The 21,327-nt window shown below is 37.0% G+C and overlaps 2 pseudogenes across 1 annotated transcript; both read left to right on the top strand.

Moving 5' to 3' along the window:
- Positions 1–2,967: 2,967 nt before the first annotated feature.
- On the top strand, positions 2,968–3,907 carry LOC125124618 (olfactory receptor 7A17-like; annotated as a pseudogene).
- An 11,454-nt stretch (positions 3,908–15,361) lies between these two features.
- Positions 15,362–16,326, top strand: LOC125124616 (olfactory receptor-like protein OLF4; annotated as a pseudogene). Its single transcript, XR_007134305.1, has one exon. The product of XR_007134305.1 is annotated as an olfactory receptor-like protein OLF4 (transcript).
- Positions 16,327–21,327: the final 5,001 nt, after the last annotated feature.

Below are 21,327 nucleotides of genomic sequence, written 5' to 3'. Positions count from 1 at the left end.
ACCTTACAACATTAAATACCTCTAAGTCTCATTTCTACAATAGAGAATAGAGTTCATAAAAGTATAGTCTCTCTAAAAGAATTCTAAAGGAACGCATTCATTTAAAAATTAAATTTGTCAATCCCTATCATATGATATATTAGTTTATGGTATATAAAATACCTCAGTATGTCTCTTATAATTACAAACATTTTGTAATTAGAGACTAAATGACAATCAACTTCTGCTGTAAGTATGAAATAACAAATAGGCTTGGAAAAAAATATCATGAATCCAAGCAGTATAGAACACATGGTTTTATATTAATGTAAGAACAACTAATGAGAGCAAAGTTACCCTCCTTTCTGAAAAAGGGAATAGATGTTTTTTTTTTAAAGAGATTTGAGATATTGTGTTCCCCACAAGCCAAAGTTTGAAGACCCAAGGGACATATTCAAGACAAATTCTCAATATACTTTTGAGAAATTTGAACTCAGGGATGTGATGATATGGTGGTAGGCTTAGCTTTAGCTTTGGAACCAAGAAAGTTCATGTAGAAGGGGCAATAAAAAACTGAATTCACCTAGCTTATAGTGCAGTCTCCTAGGAATCTAGAAATAGCAGGAAAAAATTCCATTCTGTCCAGACCAGTGTCTCTGAGGGAAATCATATAGTTAGTGGTTAGAGTACTAACAGGAAAACCAGCCTAATGAGCAGACATAGGAAGCTGTAAATATCACCACTTCTGCACTCTGTCAGCCTCTGCAACTTTTGCTTAGGCAGGACATGGCCCTTGCTGCTGCAGTCAAAGTCTGAATAGATCTACACTTGATCTCCTCCTGTAGTCTTGTTTTGAGAGAAAATTTTGGTCTGCATCACCAGACCAAATTCCTTCAATTTACAGAGAAATTTTGACTTCTAACGGGAATGCTTCCCTAAAAGTCTGAACATAGGTGAGTCCAAGAGTTGAACAGACACTGTAGGACAGGATCAGAGTGAATGAAAGCCAAGGACATATACCCAAAGTCCCCTGAGCACCAACTAGCACAGTTCAGATTCTGGAGATCACTCTAGTTGTTTTATGGCTTTCCTAATAATGCATTTATTGTGATGGCTGAAAAGTGAGTATTGAACTCTCAATGCAAGCGTCAGCATTGACAATTAAATTGTATTATGGAAGCTTAGTTTGAAAAAGGAAAACCTGATTCCAGTAAAAGTGGAACCTAAATCCAAGGATCTTATTAATCACAGGAATAGACAAATAGGGAAAAGACTCAGGAAAAAGTTTTCTACCACATCATATAAAATATACCCAATGTTGTGTTTTGTATATTTCTAATTTGAACTGTTACTTTATGCCCTTGATTATTTTTCTCTTGAGATCTTCAGTCTGTACAGATTCTGGAAAACTTTTTCTTCATTATTTTTTTCTGAGCATCAAGAAGATATCATTGGAGCTGTAGTGTTGTCAAACTGAAGAAGCTTTTCTTCATCACACTGCATCAGGGGACATATGAGCTTATTAGCTTTATTTAGATTATTATCTTTTTCCCCTAAAGTCCATATTTCCATTTCATTTTTTCCCTCTCTTTCTCCCTGTCTCTCTCTCATACTTTAAAAAAAAATTCCTTTTTTATTATTTAATTTTTTTCTATTTTTTTATTTCCCCAATAGATTATTTTTTTTCTGCTATACAGCATGGTGACCCAGCCACACATACATTCTTTTTTCTCACATTATCATGCTCTATCATAAGTGACTAGACAATGTTCCCAGTGCTACACAGCAGGAACTCATCGCTAATCCATTCCAAAGGCAATAGTCTGCATCTATTAACCCCAAGCTCCAATCCATCCCACTCCCTCCCCCTTCCCCTTGTCAACCACAAAAATTTCTTTCTATATTGAGTAGGGAAGGGCCCTACCAAAAAGTAACTTCAAGTTTATTGTTACATGGGAAACTTATGAAATGGAACTTTTATATACCATTTGTATATTCTTTAGGAGAAAGACAATCTGATCTGACCAGCTTTAGCTGTAACCACTCATGGAGTAAGAAGGGTGATTCTGGATGAGAAATGCTTGGTAGTAACTCAGTCCAGGATGCCATGGTGTGTGTGCATGTGTTTTGTAAAGCAGAGGCACCAGGTCTCATATATTTTAGGTGACAAATACAGAGGCCAGAATTCAATAGACAGATGGTACTAAATGATTCAAATCCCATCCCAGAATTAATAAAGCACAGGGAACAGCATGTGAACACGGAATTCTCCAGGTACGGAAGTTGTAGCTGTAGCAGGGAGGCCACGTTGTCTGCCAGCATCCTTGGACTCCATCTCTCATCACTCATCCTCTTGCTCATTCCTCTGCTCCACTGATTTCCTTGCTTGGATTTGAGCATATGAAACAATAATCTTTCTCATGTCCTTTTCAATGATCATTCCCTCTGCCAGGCACACACTTCTCCTGATATCTTACTAGCTCTTTCTCTCTCTTTCTTGAAGTCTTTGTTTGTTGGTCTTACTCAGACATTCAGTACAAATAACACCTCTTATCACTATCTCTTTACACCTGGTTTTGATTTTTTCATAGCACTTGCCACCTTCTGTCATATTGCATAGAATTTCTATTTGCATATCATTTTTCACCACCCTTGGATTGTGAGAGATTTGTTTTTCAGTAGTTTCTACTTATTACCTATATGTGCGTGGAACATAGTTTTTACTCAATATATATTTCTCAAATGTGTGGAAGAATTTCTCATTAAAACTATGAACACATCAACTTTTGGGGCATATAATGATAATGGGAAAAAATTCCTAGTCAGAGATGAAATGAGGCATAATTCAAGGAGATCTTATCTATACCCAAAATATTAAAAACAAATTCTTGATGGTAATGGGGAAATTGCCATACTTAGGCTATGTGAGCTATGCCCATTTGTACAAAAATTAGTCATATTATTTTCTTTTCTCCTAGTATTCACCTCCATCCTATGGAACCAGGGAACAACAATACACACATTTCAAAATTTCTTCTTCTGGGATTTTCAGAGGAACCAAAACTTCAGCCCCTCATATTTGGGCTTTTCTTCTCCATGTACCTGATCACTGTGTTTGGAAACCTGCTCGTCATCCTGGCTGTCAGCTCTGACTCCCACCTTCACACACCCATGTACTTCTTCCTCTCCAACTTGTCCTTTACAGACATATGTTTCACATCCACCACCATCCCAAAGATGCTGTGGAATATTCAGAACAAGAGCAAAGTTATAACCTTTGATGGCTGCATCACCCAGATGTATTTTTACATACTCTTTGCAAGCTTAGATGATGCTCTCCTGAGTGTGATGGCCTATGACAGGTTTGTAGGCCATTTGCCACCCCCTGCACTACTCAGTTATCATGAACCTCCGACTCTGTGGATTACTGGTTCTGATATCCTGGACATTGTGTGCCATGTATTCCTTATTACACAGCTTAATGTTACTGCGATTGTCCTTCTGTCCAGATTTGGAAATCCAGGCCTTTTTCTGTGAACTCAATCAGGTGGTACAACTTGCCAGTTCTGACACATTTCTCAATAACATGGTGATGTATTTTTCAACTGTCCTGCTGTGTGGTGGTCCTTTTGCTGGAATCCTTTATTCTTACTCTAAAATAGTCTCCTGCATACGTAGAATCTCATCAGCTCAGGGGAAGTTCACAGCCTTTTCTACGTGTGTATCTCACCTCTTGGTTGTCTCCTTATTTTATTGTACAAGCCTAGGAGTATACCTCAGCTTTTCTGCTACCCAGAACTCACACTCAAGTGTAATTGCCTCAGTGATGTACACTGTGGCCATGCCCTTGCTGAACCCCTTCATCTATAGTCTGAGGAATAAAGACATAAAGAGGGCTTTGAAGAGATTCTCCTTGATGCCAGATTAAAGGCCCAGTTATCCAAGGGGTGATGTAATGCTCTTATTGCATGGCTTAAAGCCGTGGAATGAGCAATTGTGATTCTTTATTCATTGTGGAATAAAATTTGCTCCTTTTATTTATTTCCTGGGATATTATTTTTTACTCTTCAACTTCTCCATACAATTTCATTTCCTTTTTTTTTTGTCTTTTGTCTTTTTAGAGCCACCCCCATGGCATGTGGAGGTTGCCAGGCTAGGGATCTAATAGGAGCTGTTGCTGCCAGCCTAGGCCAGAGCTACAGCAATATGGGATCCAAGCCGCATCTGCAACCTATGCCACAGGTCATGGCAATGCTGGATCCTTAACCCACTGAGCGAGGCCAGGTATCAAACCCACAACTTCATGGTTCCTAGTCAGATTCGTTTCCACTGCACCATAACAGGAATTCCTCATTTCCCTTATTAATTTTTTTTTCTGTTTGATATACTAGGAAGTTTGTATTTTTCCTACCTCAAAAGTTTCCTAACTTTGGTTTAGAAGTGTTCATAAATTCCATTTCTTTGTTAGGGCATCCTAGATTTATGCAGAGTAATTACTTCTGAAATGAAATATATTCATCCCAAATAATTTTCTCTTTTCGTTCTGAAAGAACAATCATGAGTTGCACTACTCATGAAAAACTTACAGATGACAACCAAGGAAATTCACATTATTGTTAATAAGCTTGCTTGTATCAGTGGATATGGAGAAATGATTGTAAAGTTATTGTGAGGATTTTTTGTGTGTGTCTTTTTGCCTTTTCTATGCCCGCATCCACAGGCATATGGAGGTTCCCAGGCTAGGGGTCTAATCGGAGCTGCAGCCACCAGGCTACACCACAGCCACAGCATCTGAGCTGCATCCGCAACCTACACCACAGCTCACTGGCAATGCCAGATCCTTAACCCACTGAGCATGGCCAGGGATCAAACCCTGCAACCTCATGGTTCCTAGTTGGATTCATTAACCACTAAGCCATGACTGGGAACTCCCTATTGTGAGGATTTTCAATTGTGCACTAGGTTGATGTCTCAATACCTTGTGTTGTTTAAGGGTCAAGTTTATGTGTACATATAATTGTATGTGTCATCAGTGATCCAAGGATGGCTCACTGGAGAGCTTGAATGACTCTCTAGTCATGTGGTTCAGGGTCACAGTTTATGCTAACAACAGATTTTCCAATTTCCTGCAGACCTGGAAGGGAAACTCAGTTTAGAGTCATGTTTTAATGCAATTATCTGAAATGAAATTTAAAAACAGAGTAATTATTAATGCTATTTTTAAATATGAACTTAAATGCCTAGCAATTCTTATAATTGCTCTCAGTTCTATTGACTTTTATTTTGTAATATTTAGCTATTGCTGCCTTAGAACTCATCCTAATAATAAATATTTTACTATAATGTCTCTACTGTCAAGTAAGACTGCTCTGAGAGGAGTTGTTCTGATCTCTGTTGGGTTGGATGCCTCATTAATCTATATGCACCTGTAATCCTCTATGGTGTAATTCTAAAACTCATCTCTGATGTTGCATACAGCTCTATTGTATTTCTTTCTTCACCATTATATGATAGTTGACTCCACATATATAGGTTGGTTAACCTAGAGTTTATGGGAAAAAATGTATTTTATCTCTCATGATGTCAGCATCATGGTGGATTAAAAAATCCCTTTGTCTCACCCCTTTAATATACTAAACATTCATAATTAAAGAAAAGCTTCTCTGCCCAACATCTAAGGACATCTGAGATTGATACAGTTATACATATGAAGATGGGTGGATTGTAAGCCATAGAGGAAGTAGAATCAGGAGAGGAGTAGATTATGGGAACTCCCTATAGTACCCCAATCCCATTTCCACCACTGAAGGAGGTTGAGCCAATAGCACCAGAGAACCTGAAGGCACCAATAGACGTGGTACACATGACTCTGGCCTCCTGGATGCAGCAATATTTACCACCATCTTGGAGTCCCCTCCCCACCCCTAGCAGAGATGCCAGGCCCAACATGGACTCTGACAGTGAGACAGGCTGAGACGTGGGACATGGGACCCTTTGCTGCAGTGCTTATACCTGGACAAAATTTCCTCCAGCAACAAAATACAAATAAACTGTAAGAGAATAAAAATAACTGAGTGCAGGCACAGTTGGGATAAACTTTGAACAATGTACAAAAAGACCTAAAAACTCACTGCCACTTCAGAAAAGCAGAGCAGTAAAGGAAGGCACTGTTCATGAACTTTGCATCCAGCACCAACAAGGGGATTGAAAGACCACCTAAGCCACTCAAAAGTCCCAACCCCAGATCTGTCCCTACCCTCACCCCATGTAAAGAAACAGATCATGCCTCAACCCCCACAGACAGTGAGAAAGGGAACTTAAGAAAAACATAAAAACATACAAAAGAATGGAATAATAGTATTTGTAGCATTATGGATGGACCTAGAAATTATCATGCTAAGTGAAGTTAGACAGTGAGACACAAATATCATATGCTATCACTTATATGTGGAATCTAACAAAAAGGATACAATGAACTTATTTGCAGAACAGAAAGAGACTCACAAACTTTGGAAAACTTATTGTTAACAAAGAAGACAGTTTGGCAGTGGGATTGGCTGGGAGTTTGGGTTGGAAATGTAAAATTGGGTTGTGATGATGGTCATACAACTATAAATATAATAAAAGTAAATGAGTTAAAAGAAAGAAAACTGCACTCTCTATCAGAATAGATTGTTAAACAATTATAGTATAGTATTTAGAGGGGAAATCATTAAGAATAGCTTATAGCTACTTCATTCACCAACCAAATCACTGCAGGAATAGGAATATTTCCTCAACTGGCCAACTGCACAGAAAAAATGAAACTCAAGCTGGTCCATTAAATGATATAACAAAAATAAACTCAACATAGATTAAAGACTTAAATATAAGACCCAAAATATTAAATATCACTAAACAAAATACAGGCAGTACCTCTCTGACATTAGGTCTTAGTACTATTTTTGTGGCTCTATATCTTCAGCCAAGGGAAATAAAGCAAAAATAAACAAACAGAATTACATCAAACTAAAAAGCTTTGCACAGTGAAGGAAACCAGCAACATAACAAAAAGGCAACCTACTAATGGGAAAAAATACTTGCAAATTATATTTCTGATAAGAGGTTGTTATCCAAAAATATAAAGAACTTAACATAAAAACTGAAAAAAAAAATGAGTAGAGGACCCTTAATAGACACTGTTCCCAAGGAAGCATAAAGATGGCCAACAGGTACATGAAAAGAGATTCAACATTTTTTGGATTTCCCATCGTGGTGCAGTGGTTAACGAATCTGACTAGGAACCATGAGGCTGCAGGTTCAATCCCTGGCCTTGCTCAGTGGGTTAAGGATCCAGCTTTGCCATGAGCTGTGGTGTAGGATTGCAGATGCAGGCTTGGATCCCACATTGCTGTGGCTCTGGCATAGGCCAGTTGCTACAGCTCCAACTGGACCCCTAGCCTTGGAATCCCCATATGCCGTGGGAGCAGCACTAGAAAAGGCAAAAAGACAAAAAGAGAGAGAGATTCAACATTTTTATGCATTTTAAATATTTTTTATAGTATTAGCAAGTATTCTAATTTTATTATTTTGCATATAATTTTCTAGTTGTCCAGACACCATTTATTGAAGAGACTGTCTTTTCTTCATTGCATAGTCTTGCCTCCTTTGTTATAGATTTGTTGACCATAGGTGCATGGGTTTATTTCTGGGCCTTTTATTCTGCTCCGTTAATATATATTTCTGTTTTTGTGCCAGTACTAAACTGTTTTGATGACTGTAGCTTTGTAGCTTTGTACTGATGTAAGGAAGCCCGATTCCTCAAGCTTCATTCTCCTTTCTCAGAATTTTGGCTATTAGAGGTGTTTTGTGTTTCCATATAAATTTAAAAATTTTTAGTTCCAGTCTTTGAAAAATTCCATTGATAATTTGATAAGGATTGCACTAAATCTGTACATTGCCTTGGATTATATAATCACTTTGACAATATTGATTCTTCTAATCCAAGAGCATGGTATATCTTTCCATCTGTTTCTGTCATCTTTGATTTCTTTCATTGGGGTCTTGTATGTTTCAGAGCACAGTTATTTTGACTATTTAGGCAGGTTTATTCCTAGGTATTTTACTCTTTTTGATGTTATGGTAAATGGGATTGTTTCCCTAACTTCTCTTTCTGATCTTTCATTATTAGCCTACAGAAATTCAACCAAGCAGTTCTGAGAGGGAAGTTTATACTTATCTTAGGAAGGGAAAAAACTCAAATAAACAACCTAACTTTACACCTAAAACAAGTAGAGAAGGAAGCACGGACAAAGCCCAAATTAGTAGAAGGAAATAAATCATAAAAGTTAAAGCAGAAATTAATGACATAGAGGCAAAGAAAGCAATAAGCTCAATGAAACCAAAACTGTTACTTTGAAAAGATCAATACAATTGATAAAGCTTTAGCCACACTCATCAAGAAAAAAAGGAGAAGGTTCAGGTCAATAAAATTAGAAATGAAAAAGATAAATTACAACTGATGCTACAGAAATACAAAAGGTCACGAGACTACTATAAGCAACTGTATAGCCAATAAAATGGACAACTTTGAAGAAATGGACAGATCCTTATAATGGTATGACCTACCAAGACTGAAGCAGAATGAATTAGAAAATATGAATAGACCAATCATGGGAAATGAAATTGAAAATGTGACTTAAAAAGTTCCAAAAGTCCGCAGCCTGATGGCTTCACAGGTGAACTCTGCTAAATATTCAGAGAAGAGTTATCCCATACTCTTCTGAAACTCTTCCAAAAATTTCAGAGGAAGGAATATACTCAAGCTCATTCTATGATGCCATCATCATCCTGATATCAAACCAGACAAATAGAATACTAAAATAAAAATACAGGCCAATATCACTGATGCAAATAAAAATCTCAACAAAATACTTGCAAACTGAATCCAAATATGTATTAACAACTGCAGATGTGATAAATTCATTTGAGTAATAAAATACAAAAAAAAAGGATCGTAAACCATTACCAAGTGGGATTTATCCCAGGGATGCAAGGATTCTTCAATATCCACAAATCAATCAATGTAATACACCACATCAACAAACTGAAAAATAAAAGCCGTATGATCATCTCAATAGAAGCCAAAATGTCTTCTGACAAATTCCAACACATATTTCTGAAAAATACTCTCCAGAGGCTGGGCATAGAGAGAAACTACTTCAACATAATAAAAGCCATATATGACAAACAGCTAACCTCATTATCAAATGTGAAAAACTGAAAGCACTTCTACTGAGTTCAGGAATAAGAAATGGATGTGCACTCTCACCATTGTTATTCAACATAGTTTTTGAAGTCCTAACCTAAGCAATCAGAAAAGAAAAAGAAGTGAAAGGAATCTAATTTCTAAAAGAATAAATAAAATTATTACTCATTGTAGATGATGTGAAAATCCTAAAGACACTATCAGAAAACTGTTAGAGCCCATCAGTTAGTTTGGTAAAGCTGCAGGGTACAAATTAATCCACAGAAATTGAATTTCCAATTTCTTATTCTGGGATTACTGGAGGAAACAGAACTGCTTTATATTTGAGTTTTTCTTCTCCATGCACCTTATTACATGTGTTTGAAAACCTGCATATTGATCAGCCACCATCTCTGATTCTGACCTCCACATATGCAATTCTTCTCCAATCTTTTCTTTTTAGATATGTTTCTTTCCTCAACCACTTTGCCAAAAAAAAAGAAAAGTCATGACCTTTGCTATTAAGGAACTATCAACTAGATATACATTTACCTACACTTTGCAGACATGGACAATTTTTTCCTGATGGAAATGGCCTATGGTTGTTTCACGGCCATTTGTCATACCCTGCCTACTTTATCACCATGTACTGCCAGCTTTGTGGGTGGCTGGTTTTGGTGTTTTAATACATGAATACCCAACATTCCATGTTCCAAAGATTAATGGTGTTGCAGTTGTCCTTCTGTACAGACTTGGAAATACACCTACATTTTCCTGTGTAATCAATCAGGTTGTTCAACTTGCCTAATTGTGACGCCTTTCTTATTTGAAGCTGAAGTACTCCTTGGTGGTAATCTCTTCCTCTTAACTCTAAGATAGTGCCATCCATCTGTGGAATTACATCAGCTCAGGGAATTGGGAGCATTTTCCACCGATGGATCTTAACTCTGTTTCTTTATTTTACTGCACAATCACAGGAGTGTACCTTGGCCCTGCAGCAAGCCATGGCTCACACTGAAATGCAAAAGCCTCAGTGATGCACACTGTAGTCACATTCATGCTAAATCCATTGACAGCTTAAGGTAAAAGGACATGAAGAGGGCTCTGAAAAGCTGCTGAAAGAGTAGATCATAAAAGTTAAGAAAAACATTTAGCTTTTATATCTATAAAGTTGATGGCTATTAATTAAACTTATGATAATCATTTCACCACATATGTAAGTCAAGTCATTACATTGTATACCTTAAACTTATGCTGTACTGAATGTCAATTATAGCTTGATAAAACTGAAAGAAGAAAATGGGGTCTTAAAAAATTCTTCAGGGTGGCAGCTAAAAAGGAGGAGTTGTTTCCTTGTCATAGGGCTGAAGATATGCCCATCTTGCAAGGCACAAAGCATTGGAGCTAATAGGTCAAAGTGTGAAAGTAGAACTTGCTTCCTCTCTTTACTATCTGAAATTTTCATTTCTTTGATTCAACTTCCACCTACCATTGATAAAACTCACACTGCAAAGTTTTTTATCTTCCTCTGATTTATAGACATTTTTTGATTTGTCCATTTCCTACTTCCTCAGAGTTTTTCCTAAACTTGATTCAAAATATTTAAAATTCTCATTTTTCATGGGGTAACATAGATTCCTTAAGAATAATGTCTTCTCAAATGACATACCTCACCCCAATTATTTTTTCTCTTGTTCCTTGAAAGAATTGATATGAGGTGGAAAAAAAACATTTTGTTGGTAAGATAATTTACACACTCTTTTTTAGTGCCTCACCCAGGGTATACAGAAGTTCCCAGGCTAGGTGTCACATTGGAGCTACATCTGCTGGCCTACGCCATAGCCACAGCAACACCAGGTCTGAGCTGCACCTGTGACATACACCACAGCTCACAGCAATGGCAGATCCCCAAACCACCAAGCGAGGCCAGGGATCAAACCTCATTGATACCAGTTGTTTCTGCTGCAGTGGGAACTCTGTTAATTTATGTAATTTTGTAGTAGTGGAAACTGAGACTACTGGCTTTTTTTTTCCTTTTTGATTAAATTCATTTGTAAATCACTACATTAACTACTCTTCTTGAAAAATGGAAGCTTAACTCATAGTTTGTTTTATAGGTGGTTATTCAATTCTTCTCATTAGAATTATATTTTCTTACTCGATTTCATCCATAGCACCTACAATAGTCACTCACAAATGATAAACAATTGCAGGTTTCCAGTGGAGTCTACACAGAAACACCAGTTTGAATCCATTCACTTTATATGGTATTGGATTCTGGGGAGATATTACCAATAACGAAAATTTAAACCAAATTTTGTATGACTAAGCACAATATTTCATTTTCGTGCACTCTATCTATTCATTGAAGTATAGATTTTTGTGTCCATGTGAAAGGATTCTATTTTTGTGAGAGTGAAAGATTGGTTGCAGTGTTATGATGATAAATTATGTGTAATCACATATAAAGTGAGTGAAAAAGTTTTCTTTTGAAATTCCATCATACATGTTTCTTGGTGTAGAACACTCAAACTATGTACATCTGACTTTAACAGAAGACCACAGCCATGATGCCCAAATGATGATACCCAAACCAGGACCTGCAGCATCAAATGCATCTGGGTGATTGTTAGAAATTCAGTCCCTGGGCCCAATAGAGACTTGATGAATCAGAATTTTCATTTAAAGGCCAAACCTTAATCATTTGTATGCATGAGGAATTTATGGAAGTTCTGGCCCAGAATAGGTTTTCTCACCATCTTACTCTTGACGTTTGGGATAGGATAAATGTGTGTATTAGGTATTCTATTGTGGTTTATAGGAGATTAGTAGCATCCCTTCAGATATTGTCAAATACCCCCAGGTGAAAAATCATCTCAGGTTGAAAATCACTGCCCTTTGTTCAAGTACTGAGAACATCCTGGCTGATTCTAAACAAGACTACATCACTTACTTGGTTTATACACTTCAGCAGAACATTAATTCCCTATGAATCCCATTTCTCCAATGGAGAATGGAGTTCATAAAAGTATTACCTCATAGAATGCACTGCTGTATAAATGAAATTTTATAGGCTCTGTTGTATGCTAGCTAGTGGTGGATAACAATAGCTATGTCAGCTACATCTTTTAAAGTTACAAAATTGTATACTGAAGGATGAAGTGACAGCTCTCAATTTTTGATTTAAAGTGGGAAATTCCTGTTTGGCTTGGAAACTATCATGAATCTAAGTATAATACTAAATATTTTATATTAAAGTAGAAAATTATTCCACTTTTTGAAGAGGTAAATAATAATTTTTTAGAGATTTCAGTGGTTGTGTCCCCAAACAATCCAAATCAAATTCTTGATGAACCATAGCCCAATTCCACATAATTCCTCAATATTATACTTTTGATCAAACATGAATTCAAGGATGCCCTGAGGCACTGGCAGACTTAGAGTCTTGGTAGCAGGAGAGTTAAAGGAGAAGGAGCAATAAAAACTGGTTTGGGATGGAAACACTATAAAAGTTGGTTGTAATAATCATTGTACAACAATAAATGTAATAAAGCCCATTGAGTAACTTAAATTTTTTTTTAAATTAAAAATGATTTCACCTAACTTATAATGCAATGTCCTTGGAATAAAGAATCAGCAGAAAAAAAACTCCATTCTGACCAGACCAGTGTCTCTAAGGAGAATTATGTGTTTAGCAGTTGGAATAATAAGAGAAAAACAGGACTAATAAGCAGACACAAGATGATTTAAATATCTTCTCTGCTGCAGTGCCTCAGCCTCTGCAACCGTTTCTTGGACAGGGCATGGTCATTGCTGTTGCAGTCCTAAGTCTGGATGGGAGACAATTTTTGTTCTCCTATTGCATTGTTTTGAGCCGAATCTTTGGTCTGCATCATCAGTCATTTAGGGAAGTATTTTGACATTTGCAAGGAATGTTTGCTCTCAGAGTCTGCATGTAGGTGAGTCCAAGAGCTGATCAGACACTGCTGTAGAGGAAAAGAAAGGGTGGAGGCCAAGAACATGTACCTGAGGTCACCTGAGAACCAGATTAGTGCATCCCATTGCCAGAACTCACTGTGCTTGTTGGCTGTCTTTTGTAATAGCTTATTTATTTATGGGGCTGAAAAGTGAACATTGCTCTGGGCAATGCAAGTGTCTGTGTTGACAATTAGACGTTATTCATGGATGCTCAATTTGAAAAAGGAATGAGGAGTTCCCATCGTGGCACAGTGGTTAACGAATCCGATTAGGAACCATGAGGTTGCGGGTTTGGTCCCTCCCAGGTTTGGTCCCTGCCCTTGCTCAGTGGGGTAATGATCCGGCGTTGCTGTGAGCTGTGGTGTAGGTTGCAGACGCGGCTCGGATCCTGCATTGCTGTGCCTCTGGCGTAGGCCTGGAGCTACAGCTCCGATTAGACCCCTAGCCTGGGAACCTCCATATGCTGCAGGAAGCGGCCCAAAGAAGTAGCAAAAAAAGAAAAAGGAATGAGGGGCAGAAGCTGTTTCCTATAAAAGTAGGACAAAAGCCCAAGGATCTTACTCATTGACAAAAATAAACAAATATGGAAAAGTCTCAGGAAAAAGAAGTTTTCTACCTCTTCTTAGAAAATATGCACAACTTAGTTGTCTGATATATATTTCCATTATGGATTGTTAGTTTATTGCCTTTCTTGATTTTTTCCTTTAGGATATTTGATATGTCATTTCTTTCACATCGTAAAGATACTGTGGTTTTTGTCCTTGGAACATAATTTAATTATTTTTCCTGGCATCAAGAAGACGTTGCTAGAGTTAGAATGTTGTCGAACTGTGGGGGCTCTTCTTCATCACATTATGTTGGGGCCAGATGAGGTTATTAGATCTTTCCCCCTAATATCCATAAGTTCATTTCATTTCTCTATCTCAGTCTCTCTGTCTCTGTCCATGTCTCTCTCTTACTATTTTTATTTCTTTAAATACTCAACCGAAAGTGGCCTTACCAAAATGGAACCCAGAGTTTATTTGTCTGGGGTAAGCTTATAAAATGGAATTCTGGGCGATATTTTTAACATTGTTGATGGGAATGATAATCTGATCTGACTTTTTTGAGTTGTAAGGAGGGTGTTTCTGGGTGAGAAATGCTTAGCAGTAACTCCCCTGAGGAGGCCATGGTGTGTGTATGTCTGTGCCTTGAGGAGTGAGAGCAGTTCCCCAAACAGAGATGCCTGGACTCATATATTAGGGCGATGAAATGTACAGAGGCCAGAATTCAATCAACAGATGGTACTAAGTAGGGGATCTTCTTTAATTCAAAGGACACCGCTGTAATAAAATAAGTAAAATGTTAGGAACAGGACATGAACAGGGGGAATTCTCTGTATACTGAAGTTGTAGCTACAAAAGGGAGGCCACCTTGTCCTTCAACATCCTCTGACACTGTCTCTCATCACTCCTCCTCTTACTCATTCCTCTGCCCCACAAGCTTCCTTGCTTGAGTTTTCACTTATCAAACAAGCATCTTCCTCATGTCCTTTGTAGTGGCCCATCCCTCTGCCAGGCACACACTTCTGATACTATACTAGTTCTTTCTCTCTCTTTCTTAAAGTCTGTGTTCAAATACAATTTTTTTTGCAGACATTGTTTGAACATTCTGCACAAAAATAACACTTCTTACCACTCTCCCCTTTTACCTGGTTTTCTTTTCAAAATTCATGCTTCGGAACATCTTTCATCTTCTAGGAATAATATGTAATGTTGTTGTTTGAATAGCATCTTTCAAATGGTTAAGGGAATCTATCATCCTACAATCATTCTCAAAGAGAAGAGAAAGTGTTATTTTTTTAGCACTATTTATTCCCTCTATTTGCTTGGAACATGGTTGGTATTCAATACATATTTCCCTTTCTCCTGAATAAATGAACAATGAAGAAATTTATTGGTGGAAGCAATGATTTCCTCCACTCAAGATATTGTTCTCAAATTCATGCTAAGAATGGACAAAAATTCATAGTCCGAGATGAAGCAGAATACCTTCAAGAAGATGTTATCTATACATAAAATATTAATATAATTTTCCTGACAGCAAAATAGAAATTGAAGTATTTCAGCTATATGAGTTATGCCAGGTTAGGTGAAAATTATGTTATCTTCCTTTTTTCCCAATAGGGGCTTCTATCCCATGGAAACGGAGAACAATACACACATTTCAAAATTTCTTCGGGGATTTTCAGAGGAAGCAGAACTGCAGCACTTATATTTGGGCTTTTCTTCTCCATGTACCTGATCACTGTGTTTGGAAACCTGCTCATCATCCTGGCTTTCAGCTCTGACTCCCACCTCCATTCACCCATGTACTTTTTTCTCTCCAACCTTACCCTTATAGACATCTGTTTCACCTCTACCACCATCCCAAAGATGCTATGGAACATTCAAAACAAGAGCAAATTTTTAACTTTTGATGGCTGCATCACCCAGATGTATTTTCACATACGGTTTGCAGGCTTAGATGATGCTCTCCTGAGTGTGATGGCATATGACAGGTTTGTGGCCATCTGCCACCCCCTGCACTACATGAGCATAATGAACCCTGGACTCTGTGGACTGTTGGTTCTGATCTCCTGGATAATGATGGCCATGTATTCCTTGTTACACACCTTAATGGTGTTGCGATTGTCCTTCTGTCCAGATTTGGAAATCCCCCACTTTTTCTGTGAACTCAATCAGCTGGTACAACTTGCCAGTTCTGACACATTTCTCAATAACCTGGTGATGTATTTTGCAGCTCTCCTTATGAGCGTTAGTCCTTTTTCTGGTATCCTTTACTCTTACTTGAAAATATTTGCTTGCATTCATAGAATCTCATCAGCTCAGGGGAAGTATAAAGCACTTTCCACCTGTGTGTCTCACCTTTCCATTGTCATTTTGTTTTATTGTACAGGCCTAAGTGTATACCTTAGCTCTGCTGCTACCCACAGCTCACACTCAAGTGCAACTGCCTCGGTGATATACATTGTGGTCACACCCATGCTGAACCCATTCATCTATAGTCTGAGAAATAAAGACATAAAGAAAGCACTGAAGAGATTCTATTTGATGCCAGGTAAAAAATGGACAATTATCCTGGGTGTGATGAAATGCCCTTGAAGGCATGACTCAAGTTCTCAGAACCAGAAATAGGGATTCTTTGATCATTGAATAATGAAGTTTTCTTCTTCCATTTATTTTCTGGGATTTCCATTTTGGGGGATCAGCTTTCTATATGTAATTGCCAGGAATCCTTTATTAAGTTTTTCCTCCTTTCAATATATAGGCAGTCTGTCCTTTTTCCCACTTCAAACTTTTCTACCTTTGGATCAGATATGTTTGGAAATTCCATTTCCTAGTTGGGGCATTCTAGAATTATTAAGAACAATTACTTTTCAAATGATATACTTCATCCAAAGTAATTTTTCTCTTACTCCCTAAAAGAATTGTTATGGTTGCTTTACAGCATGAAAAATACAGTTGGCAACTAAGGTAATTTATAATATTTGTAATAAGATTTGCAGAATTTTTGTATATGGAGAAAGGACTCTAATATTATATGAGGATTTTTGACTAAACAAAGTGTTGGTGCCCACAATCCTTGTGTTGTTGAAGGGTAATTTGTATATACATATCTAAATATGTATATGTGTCCTCATCATTGAAGGGTGGCTGATGAATGAGCCTGTGAATTCATATGATTCTTTTGTTTATGTATCTATACAAGATGATGGGTGTTAACTAAACTTATTGTGATAATCATTTCACAAAATACATCAAGTCAATATGCTGTCTGTATACCTTAAACTTATACAGTGTTGTATGTCAAACACATCTTTTAAAAAAAAAAAACTAAATAAAGCCTATGCTCTGTTTGCTGCCTTTACATCCCTTTTTCTAGGCAACATTAACTCCATCAGAAAAGTCCCACTTACTCTATATTTACAATATATCCATAGTTTGTCAATTATGTCTTGATAAAAGTGGAAAAAAAGAGGGCTCTGAAAATATTCTTTGTTACGGCAGCTATAAAGGGACAAACTTTGGCAAGATAGGACTGGAAAAATGGCCACTTTTTTTTCAGAATCCAAAGCAGTGTAGCCAGAATTTGATAGTATTTGAACAGATTGTGAAGGCAGAACTTGCTCCTTGCCTTTATTTCCTGAAATTTTCATTTATGTGATTCAACGGCTCCTTAGCTTTGAAGAAAGTCACATTTATGTTTCCTTCTCAGTCTGATTTATGGTCAGTTTTTCCCTATGTCTATTTCCTATTTTCTCAGTGTTTTCTCAAAGCCTCATTTGAAATATTTAAAATTCACATTTATTTCATGGGACCATGTGGATTTCTCCTGCAATGACATACATCATCTCAAATAAAGTTTATCTTGTTCAACTGAAAGAATTGTCATGAGCTCTTGTACTACTTGAGAAAAAAACTACCTTTTATTGGTAAGGCAATTTATGTAATTTTATAATAATGGCAACAGAGACTACAGTTTTTCAGTTGTGTGTATACCATTATATCATTCCTTTGTATATCACTGTCTTAACTGCTCTTTTTGAAAATGGAAATTTCCAAAAAACAAAAAAAAACAAAAAAAACAAGGAGTTCCTGTTGTGGTGCAGTGGAAATGACTCCCAACTAGGAACCACTAGGTTTCAGGTTTGATCCCTGGTCTTGCTCATTGGGTTAAGGATCCAGCATTGCCATGAGCTGTGGTGTAGGTCATAGACACAGCTTGGATCTGGCATTGCTGTGGCTCTGGCATAGGCCAGAGCTGCAGCTCCGATTTGACCCCTACCCTGGGAACCTCCATATGCTGTGGGTTCAGCTCTAAAAAGACAAAATACAAAAAAAAAGAAAAAAAAAGAAAATGGTAACTTCCAAATTACAGCTCATTTTACTGATACATACTAGGTTCGGTTCTTCTCATTGGAATCACATTCTCTTAATCAACTCCGTCCACGGTGCCTACCATAGCCATGGACCAATGATAATTAACTCCAAGTTTCCAAATGGAATCTACACAGAAACACAAATTGGAATCTATTCACTTTACATGGAATTTGAGTCTGGGAAATTCTTAAAAATGATGGAAATTTTAAACTACACTCTGTGTTGCTAAGAACAATATTTCATTGTCAAGCTTTATTTCTATTTAGTGAATAGATTTTGGTGTCCATGTGAAAGGATCCTATTTTTACCAGGGTAAAATGCTGTTTGGTGAGAGTTTTTGGTGATAAATTATGTGTAAGCTCCCATAAAGTGATTGAAAACTTTTCTTTAAAAAGTTTACACATAAAAGATCCTTGGCAGAGAGTACTAAACCTATGTACATCTGACTCTAACAGAGAAGCAAAGCCTTGCTACCCAAACTGTGATCTTCAGACCAAGACCTGAAGAACCAGTTACACTGGGGGGTTTGTTAGAAATGCATTCTCTGGGCCCACTAGAGACTGATTATTCAGAATTTGCACTTAAATGAGCAACATTTCTATGCACAAAGTCTTTATAGATGTTCTGATTTAGAATAGGTTTTCTTTCCATCTTACTCTTGACTTTGGAGGCAGGATAATTATTTGTAATGGGTGCTATTCTGTGGTTGATAGGAGACTAGAATCATCCCTTAAGATATTGCTGAATATTCCCATGGGCATCTCTGGTTGAGAATCACTGCCCTGGAGTTTAAGAACTGGGAACACCCTGACAAATTAGTCAACAGTCCATCCCTTACTTTGTTTAAATCTTCTGTCAGAACATTAAATCCCTATGAGTTCTGTTTCTCCTATGGAGAATGGAGTTCAGAAAAGTACTGCCCCATAGGGCACACTGTTGTAAAAATTATATTTGATAGTCATAATAGTATGGTAACTAGTGGTACATGATAGTACATATGTCTTTTACAGTTACAAAATTTTATAATGAGAGATGTAGTGACAGCTCTCAACTTCTGATATAAGTAAGAAATTCCTCATTGGCTTGGAAAAACTGTAATGAATCCAAGATGTCGAATACAAATATTTTATATAAAAGATAAATTTTATCCTCTCCTTCAAAAGGTGAATAGTAAGTTTTAGAGCTTTCTGTGGTCCTGCCCCCTCCCCACATAACACAAATCAATGTTTTGATGACCCAGGGGACCTAGTGAAGAAAAATCCTCAGTATTATCCTTTTGAGAAAACTCATACTCAGGAACATGATGAGGTTCTAGGAGGCTTAGAGCTTTGGTAGCAAGATAGTTAAAGGAGAAGGAGTAATAAAAACAATTTACCTAACTAATAATGCAGTCTCCTAGGACTAGAGAATCACCTGAAAATAAATTCCATTCTGTCCAGACCAGTGTCTCCAAGGGAAATCAAGTAGTTAGAGGTTTAGAATAAAGTTACAAAGCAGGCGAGTCTGAGAGCTACACAGATACTGCAGGAGAGGGTCACAGATGGTGGAAGCCAAAAACTTTTACCAGAGGTACCCTGAGAACCAACGCATAATATCCCAGATGACCAAGATGACTATGTTTGTTTGTTGGCTTCTTATGTTGCATTTATTTATGATGATGAAAAAGTGAACACTGCACTTGGAAATGCAACTTTCAATGTTGACAATTAAATGGTATTTGTGAAAGCTCAAGTAGAAGAAGAAACAGAAGAAAGGAACTGCTTCCAATAAAACATGAACATAAATCCAAGGATCTTATTGTAACAGATCAATAGGATATTACCTGTGGAGGGACATACAGTGGAAGTGAAGGCATTTCTCTTCATTTTAGGATGGGTTCTATTAGCCTATATTTCCACATTTATGAGTAATATCTAGACAAAAGAGTCTTTGCAAAGACATACTTACAATAGATGTGTATGTAACACACATGTCACAGCATCCTTTCTCCTACTGGGTGTGCACATAAGAAAAATCTTAGTTACGTATGTGAAAATGTTTATATTAATGAGGTTTCCTTTGCCAATAATTTACTACCTGTCAGGCTGACTATAGTTGTGGATTTGGTTAGCATTCAGTGTTTCTCTATTGACAAATGTCTGTATAACTTTTTGTTTTACATAATGGTGTCAGAAGACTGCTACTCCTTTTTTTTTTTTTTTTTTTTTTGGCTTTTGTCCTTTGAGGGCCAAACCTGAAGCATATGGAGGTTCCCAGGCTAGGGGTTTCATTGGAGCTGTTGATGCCAGCCTAGGCCAGAGCCACAATAATGCCAGATCTAAGCCACATCTGCACCTACACGACAGCTCACAGCAAGGATGGATCCTTAACCCAGTGAGTGAGGCCAGGGATCAAACCCACAACCTCATAGTTCCTAGTCGGATTCATTTCCACAGTGCCATGACAGGAACTCCTACAATTTATTTCTTATGATGAAAACTTTAGGATCTACTGTCTTCTAGCAACTTTCAAATATTTCATAATGCATTATGAACTATAGCCATCATGTTGTATACATACAATCCATTAATTGCTCTTTGTATTGTAATTTTTCTTACTGAAAAAATTTAGTTGTCATTTTCCTATTCTTACTATGTCAGTCTTTGTGTAAACAAATGGAAAATGAAAGTTATTTAGCATTCTTAGTGATAATAGATGCCTATGCTTCTAGTTTCACATCTGTTATTCTGTACTGTTTCTTTGAGCTTTCAGATTAAATCTATTTTTAAAAGTTACATAATCTCTGGCCAGAATTTGGAAGACATCCTTTTTATCTTAGCACTAAACATAATCTTTATATTCTATAAGCATATTTGAATCCATCTATCACCATGTCAGATGAAATTATAACTTATATACTGCTTCTTCCCCACATTTTAAATGTCCTTCTATTATACTCTTTCATTTCCAAGGCTGTAACAGTTTAATCTTGAATTTGGGACCCATGTTTGTATCATTAAAAATTTACTATTTTTGTGTTTTTATCTATGAGTTGTAGATTTTCAGTTTTGTTACTTACTGTTCAGAAAATACCATACTTAACCTAATTTCCCTGTCACCAATATTTTTTGTTCCATAAATTCTTAGTTTCTTTTAAAACTGCCTTCTAAATTATACACTTACACATATTTCACACACCTTTCCAGAAATGGATGAATACAATCCTGAATACATCACGAAGGC

The sequence above is a fragment of the Phacochoerus africanus genome, chromosome 4, assembly GCF_016906955.1.
Source record: "Phacochoerus africanus isolate WHEZ1 chromosome 4, ROS_Pafr_v1, whole genome shotgun sequence".
NCBI lineage: Eukaryota > Metazoa > Chordata > Mammalia > Artiodactyla > Suidae > Phacochoerus > Phacochoerus africanus.
This window is presented reverse-complemented; position numbering and strand designations above follow the sequence as displayed.